At 34.4% G+C, this 11,646-nt stretch overlaps 1 protein-coding gene across 10 annotated transcripts in view; it reads right to left on the bottom strand.

The window, feature by feature from the left end:
• Positions 1–216: 216 nt before the first annotated feature.
• The window catches only part of LOC126293735 (uncharacterized), a 113,838-nt gene continuing 102,408 nt past the window's right edge, over positions 217–11,646 (bottom strand). For 4 of the 10 annotated variants that reach the window (XM_049987069.1, XM_049987074.1, XM_049987067.1 and 1 more), the window contains one exon: positions 217–11,505. The gene's annotated coding sequence lies outside the window, so the exon portion shown is untranslated. The remainder of the gene's footprint in view (positions 11,506–11,646) is intronic. The other 6 variants (XM_049987071.1, XM_049987075.1, XM_049987073.1 and 3 more) reach the window with 2 other exon arrangements.

The raw sequence follows: 11,646 nt of genomic DNA, 5'->3' as shown, positions 1-11,646 counted from the left end.
GGTTGGCCTGCACACTGACCCCTTGTCCTTAATACACTGGGTGGATTTGATCAAGGGCTGGTGCACCTCTCCATCCAGGAAGCTGTCACATTAACACATGCGGCTACCAGCTGGGTCTAGTTGTGGAGATAAGCAACTGTTTGGAGGATTTAAAATGAACTGTATTTATTATAGGGCAATGTCTAGATACAAAAAACAGAATCAAAGACCAGGAAGCTTTCTGTTGACAAACTTTTATTTAACATGTTTAACTTTTATTTCTGACTTACAGAAATGCAGTTAGCTGCATGGAAAAAATATGTATAACAGTGAGGAACATTCACACAAAACATCACAATTTTGAAAGACAATAACAACAGTGAGTATTCAGTAAATTAATACGGACACATTTTTATGCTTGTTTTTCTTTCGTATACAGTGGTGAGGATTGTACTTGTTTCTCATATTTGTAACAGTTAGAATAATATTTGAGTATGTCTTATCAAGTGTGTTTTCATGTTAATTCTTTTTCCACTCAGTGATTCAGATAAGTTGCTAAGATTGGAACTGTGTGAAGATTACTGACCAAGGAAGAAGTGCTCCAGATTACAGGTAAGAAGGATCCACTGACTCATGTAAGTCGATGTTACGTTGCAGTTATTTAAATTCAATCACCCAAGTCAATGGCCACTGTAAAACATTTGAAGAAAAACCTCTATTGCTACATTAGCTCACACCAGCTTAAAAAAATTGAAGCTGATAACAATATCAGTCTGTAATGAGAGTTTGTGCTGTTATCACCAGCTTCAACATCTAGGCCACAGTGTAAATAAATTGAGCAATATTTACATGCAATAATATTCCAAACATCAAAATTCGCATATTTTGTCTAACCAATTCAACGAATAGTAACCAAATATTTAAGGCATATATCTAAGTGTATGGGATGACAGAAAAAAGAAAATATATGTGAACACAAATTACAACAACATTTGCAGTGTGTTTCATTTAGCATAAGAATAGTTTCAGGCAATTTCCATGGACTGAATCTCAGTAGGTGAAGTAGTTATAATTAAATAGGTAACATGTAAGAGGTTATATATCGATCACTTAGACCACTAATGTAAGTGCAACTATGGCACTGTAAATTTTAAGAGACTATTAGGATCTTGCTTTTTTTCCATGTGTATCTAAATGGTGCATGTATGTAGCAGAAGCCTTTGACATGTATACACAAAATTGTGCTGTTTGAATCTGTAACTCTCTGCCAAGCTGGACACACACATAGCACTGTCTGTATCACTAGGTACACACAATCAAGTTATTTTACATATTATTTGGAAAATTACACGAGAAACTTGATAGCAGGACTCTTTCTACCTTAACCCGTTGAGCACATAACCCATGTGTGTGACTGCTCTTTAACAATGTTAACAGGGGAACATTTTTACCTGACCAAATATTCAGACACGGGGAGAGATTCACATGAGGTTTTCAATGTACTGAGTCTTGCAACAACAATAATAATTGACCTTTTGTTTCTAATTTCTATAGCCTGAACTAATAAAGATGAACTTACAAACCACCTATCTTTCAACTAAGCTACACACAGAATATTCATGCTTTTTCTTCTCTCTGTGCATCATATTTTTATGCAAAAAAAGTTCCACTGTAACAATGTGATCACCCAAAGTAAAAATCAGATGCATAGTGTCCAGGTTGGCAGCAGTACTTGAAACAAAGGACAGCTATTGATTTACTACACAACTGGGAACAGTTCAACTATTTTCTTCCTCATAGCTCACAGGGATGGTAGCAATATCTTCAGAAAGAGCCACATATGAAAATTAACATTTTAGATGAACAACAGTCTGTGCAATATCCTAAGATTTGTTGGTAACAGATATAAGTGAAAGTTTGAGGGTCCTCCATATAATGAAGATAAAGAACTGGCTCACAATACAGCTGTATTAACACACTGAAAGCCATAGGGCTGCTGCCAGGCGCTATGTGGCCACAGCAGAATTTCACACCTGACACAGTGGCCGTGAAACATCCATCACTATGCATGCGGCAAGTCAGCATCTTAATTAACAAAAGCAGTAAATTTTATTGAATGAGGAATCTTGTATTGTTCTTTATACACACAGCATCACTGAAACTTATTGTACTAGAGATAAATAAGTGAACACAATGTAACAGATAATCTTCCTAAAATGAGAGTCAGTTTTTAATGATCAAACGAGTGCCCACCATCAACAGAGAATGAGAAAACTGATAAGGTGCTGTAGAGTTTCTTCAGAGACATGTTAAATAGTACCTTTTACCATCTTTACTGAAGGAAAGTGAAAAAAGAAATGTATGCTGGTGTCAACAGTCTATACTCATCTGTCATATCCAATGCGACACTCTAAAATTACTGTAACCTAGAACTTTACACACTTTTCAGGCTTATTTCAAAAATCACATGCTGAAACTGTTTATTACATATCCATTAATATTTGAGCAACAATCTTAACTGACAGATGCATGCCTGTTGTCTCTGATTTCCACACATTCAAATCCATACAATGAGTTGAATTTTGAGTATGAATATCTGGAGTGAACAAAAATGTTCCAATGTAACAATGCCGATTGTAGAGCCCTATATACAACTATCTGGCACTGCATATTTCTGGGCAGCAAAATTAGTGACATGACAAGAGCACAAGTTCAGTGAAAAGCGAAGAGTACATCATCACTGAAAACAATAACTGTTCACAGTAATGAACCAGCACATTTTCAAACACAGATATTACAGAAAATTATCACATTGTCAGCAGATTAGGTGAAGAAAAATTTCTCACAAAAACCCATACCACACTAACTGGAAGTGTGTGAGAGACACATTGCCAAGGTATCACAATGAAACATCAGTTCACTTGCAATTTTTGGGTAGTGCAGCAGACAGACCTAATCCACTGTCAGCCACAACTGGCAGTCCATTTAATTGCTGCTGTCCGCAGTGGGTGCAACTGTGTTCCGGCCATGTAAGCAACCTGCTGCTTATTGTGCATGCCTTACTTGAAGCACACCTGCCATCTGATGCGGCGACACTGAAGTGCCATGTGAAAAGTAACAAGTGGTTTTAATCAGGTTGTAGTTAGCATGTCAATGATGGAAGCAGCAGTCAAATAATCTTCAATTAGTAGAAAACTGTATGTAATCGAAAGCATGGCATGAAGCACTCCAAGTGGATGGAGAAGGTATGTGCTGATGAGATTATGACAAGGTGATACAGACGAGGGTTCCATGGAACAATGTGCTTTGATAACAGAGCAAATCCCTGCTGTACAATAACCACATCTGTATGAACTAATGGACACAGTGCCCCAATCACTTTCAGCAACTGCCACATCTCATACTTCAATTCTTTTAGACGTATCTGTCTAACAATGCTTCAGGAAATTATGTATTTATTACTACACTGAACACCAATATCGACAAGTACATTTCCTTCACTATCTACGCTAAATCTTCTGCTAAACTTAGTCGTATCTTTGAAATCTTAAATGCTGACATGCTGAGCCCTTAAAACATTAAGACAGTTTCATGTTAGATTTAAAATATTCTGTAACACAATTCAACTGGTAATTTGTATTAAAATGATATTTCAATTCAGGACCTCATTAAAGCCACAGAGGGATAGCAATGTTGCCCAGAGCTTCCTAGTAAAACTCACAGCAATGCAGAAGAGTAGAACATAGTATTCCTGGATTTTGGGAGAATACATGACTCTTTCAGGGAAGAAAGAAGAATATGTTGAGGAAGGTTCAGCAGTTTTGATTGATGTTACCCTCTCCTTTGTCCTTCCATTTAATTCCTCTTTCTTCCCTGAAGAATCCTACTATTACAACAACTGAGATTTATTTTTGTGTTATAAACAGTACTGTGAATTTTAAATCATGAAGGTAAGTATTGTTTAGGCATCTCTGAGTATCTGACAATTTGACTGAATATTAGACAGTTCAGTTCACTGCCTGTTCAATTACATGTATACAATCAACTTTATTTTTAAATTTCCTTTTTTTTTTACAAATTTTATGTTAAAAAAGACAAAAATCAATAACATGACTTGTAAAAATCACAGTCCATTAAAAAAGCAAAATAATTTTTGTCTATGTACAAATTAAGTCTCAGTTGTTCACAAATTTGCTTCCACCTTAACATGACCATTCACTTAATCACAAGCACAATATTACTTCAAATGTTTAGTTGTTGCCTGTGAATATGAACTTTAGTGCTCAGGGCACAAAAATTAGTTTCCTTATTGATGAAAACAAATAACACACTTGTTGTTTCCAAAAGACACATATAATTCATGCTATGATGATGAGTTGTTTTGGCCATTAGAATCAACTGCAACAATTGTGCAAGAAAGACAAGTTAACTCTTTGACAGCATATGTGTGTAATTCCTGAGAGAACATTACTTGCAGGGTAGAATTAAAATTAAGTTGCTGAACAAAGAAATAGTTGGCACTTCACATATTTATATGCAAAGCAATATTCCTGAAATAGCAGGCATCATAATTGATGGCTATTGATAAAACGAAGCAAAGTTAATTTTTAAAAAGGAACAACAAAAACAGTTTGAATAATAAACTGTCTCAAATATATTTATTTTCAAAAGGCAACAGTATAAATAAGCATTTAATGTTATAATTCATACTGTAGTTCATAAATGTAGTTTAAAGAAATTTGTTCACAGGAATATTTTCATCAGTCTTGTCATAGTTCTGCATGGAATAAAAGAAGCCTTAAACTGAAAAAGAAGGTTGGCTCAAAGTTGTAAGTGTGGTACTATATATCAAAATGAAAATTTGATTATGTTCAGTGTCTTACTTCCTTTGCACAATTTATTTGTATTCTGATAAACAAAAACTAGGCCACACAAAGTTAGCAGTTTGCATTAAAACTCTCAAAATATATTTCTGACAACAGGCGGAAAAAGATACCAGTCTCATATTCGTAGACAGGCTGATAGAATTCTACAGACCACCAGCCTGATTTCAAATTTCCCTGAATTCCTTATGTGAATGCTGGTATGCTCTCATTAAAAAATTCTTTTCCCATTATTGTAAAAATATTAACATCAATCACACAAATGTTGTCTTAATTTTTAACCAATGTGTAATGCAAGTAGCAAAATGAAACTGCAATGTACATATCACTGTATAAAATTCACAAATAACTGACACTACTGACTGTTCAATCATGTAAGGTTGTCACTTATTTTTCACAAATAGTGTTAATTTAGCTTTAAAAAAATGGAATTTAAATTTAGACTTTAATGGACTACTGAAAATGGAAACATTAGAGACAGACCATTAGCTGTGTTACACAATAATTAAGAAGGAATTTAGTGCACTTTGATGCAAGCATTAACAGAAACAGTAGAAAGTAAAATAGAAAACAGAACTTTAGAGTTCTTAAGTCTTTAAGAAATAAGCACAGTAAAAGATAATATCAGAAAATATTTACTGAAAAGAAAGACTATTTTGTTTTTTAGTAGCAACACTTCAGACATATCAAATTCTTCTTACACAGTCCACTATCCTTGCTGAATTAAACATGACAAGTCATTCCGGTAATATCTCTTCTATTTCCTTAGAAGTAGAGCCTTCATCTTCCCATACATTGTCACTCTTTTGCACTGTACAAGAATTTCATGGGACTAGAGACTTTTCAGTGTGTCTCATTAACTAATTTCTCAATATCTTAATAAAAAGGTATAATTTTTCCACAGAACTGAATTAATTTCAAATATATTAAGTTTCCCTAATTGATTTGTAGCCTGGAATTAATATTCTTGTGTAATGTAAAACTTGGATTATTTTTAAAAAAAATTCTCTGGTTGCTTAACTTTCCTTACATTTCAGTTTCTTGTACTCTTATGCAGTCAATAGACAGGGTTTAATAAATCACTGAAACAAAGCACCACATAACCTACATACAAAACTTGCAGTGCATATCCTAAGAAGAAAATAAGAACGTTTACCTACAAAAGTAAGTCAGTCGTAAATTTAAAACCATAATTTTATCAACACAGTTTGTGTAAAAGGTTGCTATGATTCACTATACTGTTGGCAAGCTGAGGATGGAAGATATAAGTGGTAAGGTCTATTTTTGTATAGAATAGTTTCAGTTATGTGTCATCAGATAAAAAGCCTACAACTGTGTTCTGTTCTACATTAGATATAATTTGTTAGCACTCTCTAAATTAAGATGATACGCTTGGCCCCAGGAGACATGTATCTTTCATTTGGGTAATTCACGTATTTCTAGCTGTCACTGATATCTCATGTAATGTAGAAGATATATTACATTTGCCTGGCAACCTTATGTGAATATGCTTCACAACAGAACACACACACACATGAATAAAACAAAAGTATAAAAACATTTCAAACTGAATACAAACTGTAATCTCTTCAGCAGAAAAAGAGAAAGAAAACTGCAATAAGCCACAAAATAAGCAAGTCATTTAATTTTGTGATGACAGAAAAACAGACTGGAAGGGATGGAGGACAGAGAGCAGGGAAGAGAGAGGTGAGGGGCTACATTTAACATAGATATAGAATTTCGAATTATTTTGGCAATATCCAAAATAGTCTTTTAGCCCCTTCCCATGGTCCTAAGGTACCTGTACTAACATGCTAATAAGCCCTCCTGACAGGCAGTATTACTGCACAACAATCACTCTTTTACCACCTGTTTCTAAATGTGGGAAAACACTGCAAACAGCAAGGGATCTTTAAGTTTTGATAAATTTTATATGGTAATGTTAAGTCATTAATTGTTAAACACAATTATCTTTGGTTCTAATGCAAACTACTAAGCCAATGTTATTAATTTAGATTTATTCAGCACTAACTTACAGTTTCCACTTAAACAACACTTTAAATGGATCCATTTATTGTAATTGACACACATGACAACAATAAAATGTGGTTTATCACATGAAGGCATCAGCAGTATTTCCATCAAAATACACACTGACTATCTATTAAAAAAATAAATACCACCTCAAAATCTGAACAACATACAATCCAGTTAGAAATGTTCATTAACTGCTAGTATTACAGGTACTCTAACTGATGTCCCAATATAAACATTTCAGCAACAGTGTTTGATGTGCTTCTTTACCACCATTTGTAAGATTCCCAATCTGTCAGCTGTCTTCAAGTATGCTTTTGATATAAGATGTACTCAATTTTGTTATTTATGTGTAGTGTTGCAGCATAAAATATGGCTCCACTCAAACACAGTAAAAATATTCAGAATGGTCAAAACTTTGAAGCGAAGCATTATTTCCTATACAGCATAAACACTGTGACAAATCTTTGCTAGCTGACTTAATGTTATCAACCTAATTTGTATACTTAACGGGCTTCCATCATAAGAAGAAAACATGTATCAGCTGCCCTCTAAATCAAAACAGGTTGTGCTGAAGTATTAAGCAAACAGCTTTGGTAAACAAATCAGACTTATCCACTTGTTAAAGAATTGTATCAAATACAAACAACACAGCAAAACAGGAGAGTTTAGAGACATTCAAAACCACACTAAAAACCTTCTTAGGTGCATATATAGCATACATAATATTCTGTAAACTAAGAATAAATCAATTATTGAAAACATAACAATTTCTGCACATGGGACAGTAATAAGTATGTACACTTTGCCTATGGAAACAAAAGTTGTAAGTTTATGGCACACACAATTGCATGAATAACAGGGCTCTTGTTTATGCCAAGTACATAAGAACATTAGTTATGATCAATTTAAATATTTGAGTCAAAACTGTAGGTTGCATAAAATATGGACAAAATAAGGTCTCATCTTGGATGTTCTTAAAGATTAACTGAATTAGTTTTTTTGTGCTCTACTGTTCATTTTCCTGTATCTTATGCTCTCTGAGAATACAGCTTTTTCTTTAACATCAAAACTACAGTTACAAAGTTCTATTACTAAGGAGATTCTTGGTAACAGTATAATTAAGCCTGTAATAAAAACAAAACAGCCTTATAAAATAAAACTAAGTTAATTCCTTTAGCAGTGAAAAAGAAAACAAATCATTAAATAAGTAACTGAAAATAAATATAACATCGAAGGAAAACAATAAGAATTAAAAATCAAATCTAAAAATATAAATGTAAACTCTGTTATTCGACTAGCACACATGCAGGTCTATAATAATTTGGCTGTGGTACACAAAAAGAATAAAATTAAAATAAATATATCTACAACCACAATGGTGTAGCATTTTCTGCTGCAAAAAACAACAGGAAAACAACATGACCTTTTATATACTATCTTTTTCTGGGCAAGAGGGGTTTCACATATAGTATTTCAACAACTTTAACACACAATATAACAAATGCTTACAATTAGTCACACTGAATAGAAGCTAATTATTTAATAATTTTATTTGTCCTAGTATATGCTTTTTCCTTACATTATCCCCTTCCAAATTCTACAGTTCTAGTTAGTCACCCAAACTCTAGACATCACTAAATTTTTGTTTGCCATCACAGAAGTCTGAAAGTTTAAGACTATTTTATTCATGCACAAGAAGCCAGCAATTTTCTATTTATTTTGGAAATTTTCAGCTGTAAAATTTCTATTACATCTCAAGGAAATAGTTTCAGTGCTCTTTTTATAATTATAGAGTAGATACTCAAGAACTAAAATGAGTTTAGTAAGAAATCATCTATTACTGTTGTATGTCAGGACAAGGACACGAAAACATGGTGGTCTGAATGTGCAAATGAACACCAGACCAAATTTCAAATTTTTCTGAATAGCTCTAGATATTATATGTACTTGTTGCGAAGGCAAAGTGCTAATTATACATGACAAGATTTGCTTTGTGCAAGACACAACATGAATCTTACGTTAGGACACACAGAATGATCCCATCTCAATTTCCATGAGGTAATTGTGCTGGCTTTTAGTCTGTTAACTGTTATTGTTAACACACAAATGTATTTTTCTTTACTTCTCTAATCTACATCCTATATGAAAAATAGAGGTCCTCAAATTGGTATAACTGTTAGGTTTTCACGGAACAACAACTTGGAACATTGTGTAAAGAAGTGCTGGGAGGCAGTTACTGAATACGGATGTGGCACAATGGAGTGAAATGGAAATCTAGGCAAAGTTTACATTTTGTGTACCTGAATCTTGAAAGTGTGACAATGTTATCCATACCTAAAATATAAGCAGACTCTCTTTAATTTATGTCCTCTTAATTTGACTAATGCCAGTTCTTAAGGACTGAAAGTGTTCAAGTTTCCAGAATACCCATACAAACTCTACAAATTGTATGGAAGATAATGACTGGTAAATAGCTCTCCAATAATACATTAGCAACCTTTAATGTGTGAATGATGTAGTACCCTGTACAATTTCTTTTGTCTCAGTGAAAAAGGGAGGTAGAAAGAGCTGCCAACACGACGGAGCTGTGGGCTACAGCACAAGTGAGTTTTGGAGGTTTTTAAAAAAGATTCAAATGGCTCTGAGCAATATGGGACTTAACATCTGAGGTCATCAGTCCCCTGGAACCTAACCTAAGGACATCACACACATCCATGCCCGAGGTAGGATTCAAACCTGCGACTGTAGCAGTCGCGCGGTTCCAGACTGAAGTGCCTAGACCCACTAGGCCACAGTGGCCGGCTTTAGGTTGCTTTCCTCTTATTTGCTTCACTATTTGAGAGAGCCACTGTCATCATTTATCCCTAGTTCGGACAGACATGGAGGAGTTGGAAGTATTTTTTTCACATAATTTAAGCATCCTGCTCCTTCAAGAATAAGCAATTGGTGGTGTCCGATTCACTTACTTTCATATAAAATACAGGGGCATCCATATGTAATTCGTGGTATTATATTTTTATCAAAAAAGAAAATTTTGGGATGAGGAGAAGTTGATTAATGCTAGACTCAAAGAAGAACAGAAGAGTAAGAAATAAGTAGTATGTGTGTGTGGTGTTTGCTCTGTCAAACATATTCCGTTTTTGATACAGCAGCTGTAAATAACAATATTACGAGGGACGTACGAAGATCAGCCGCAACCGCACTTGGGTGAAGTGAGAAATCTGAGATTGGGTCCTGATCTAGCAGAAATTTTCAACACTTGACATTGAATTATTTCAATGTCCAATTGCAGCTGACATTGGTACCTGCCTCAAAATAAGACAGAAGTGCTTGGATTGAAATAATGGGTGTTCTCAACATCAAAGAAACAATGTAAGAAATAACTGAAAAGTTTTGAAGTGGGATTAAGATTCAGGGTGAAATGATATAAATGAAGAATTACAGGACCTATTAAGTGGAATGAACAGTATACTGAGCACAGAACACCAACTGAAAGTAAATTCCAGCAATGCAAAAATATTAAGGAACATATTAGTACAGGCATTTCTTGCTAAAGAAATCCGTTAGTAAGAGACAAAGGCCTTAAAGTGAGAAAGAAATTTCTGAGAATATACATATGGAGCACAGCATTTCAAGTGAAGCTTGGAGAGAGGCCTGCTTCTCTGTTTCAGTCCATTATGTCACAATACTCTTTCCTCACTAACAACATTGTGGTACTTTTATAGAAAGTCTGTAAATGGAAGGAATGGACTGGGAGGGGGGGGGGGGGGGGGGGGCACGGAATTTGAAGAAACATTCGTTGTAACTGTACTAGTCCAGTCTAATGTTAGCACCTCAGTTACACATTGCTGCCTTACAATTACATCCTGGCACACCTTATAACTTATATAACAATATTATCTGTACTTCTAACTTTCCTCTTCATGACTTATACTCTACCCTATATTAAAATATGGACCAATATCTGCTGTAACAGTTCCCTCTAATAAAACACACTGTTTCCAAAGGAAACAGGAGCCAGTATACTTAATAACAAAATAAAAAATCCAGTAAGCATATAATAAACTACAAGGCTGTGAAGAGAGTACATGCAAAATGAACTTGGGGAAAATATAATTATATCTCTCCGGCCAGTCAAGAGAAGACAATACAACACAGATAATTTTTGAATGTGACAGTAGGAACAACATATTTGGACCTCTTCACAGCAAATTATGATGAGCAGCACAGTCTTAAAAATCAAAAAGTACCTATCCCTATTAGACTCAGACACACACACACACACACACACACACTAATGAATATTCTTTACGAAACTCAGCATTAGTTACCAGTATTGAATTTACAATTAAATGCAACAACTAGTCTTCAATAAAACAAACAATGTGGCAAATATAACAACTTAAGCCACATAGCTGTGATTAAGGACCACAGTCCTACAATGTAATTTCTAGTCATCATGCATAATTAATGAATAAAACTCTAAACCAAGTTTATCCTCTATATGACCAAAACAAGTTCTATAAAAATTAGGAATTTGAATGAAGTCTTGGACTGACTAATGAAATAAATTACCAGCAAAGAGAGTTGTCTCTCAGTACAGATGCTGAAACAAGAACAGAAAAGATCATCATCATCATCATCATCATCACTATTACTACTACTACTACTACTACTACTACTACTACTACTACTACTACTACTACCACCACCACCACCACCACCACCACCACTGCAAGTTGAAATA

The sequence above is a fragment of the Schistocerca gregaria genome, chromosome 10 (assembly GCF_023897955.1).
Source record: "Schistocerca gregaria isolate iqSchGreg1 chromosome 10, iqSchGreg1.2, whole genome shotgun sequence".
NCBI lineage: Eukaryota > Metazoa > Arthropoda > Insecta > Orthoptera > Acrididae > Schistocerca > Schistocerca gregaria.
The sequence above is the reverse complement of the archived record's forward strand: the minus strand, read 5'-3'. Positions and strand labels throughout refer to the sequence as shown.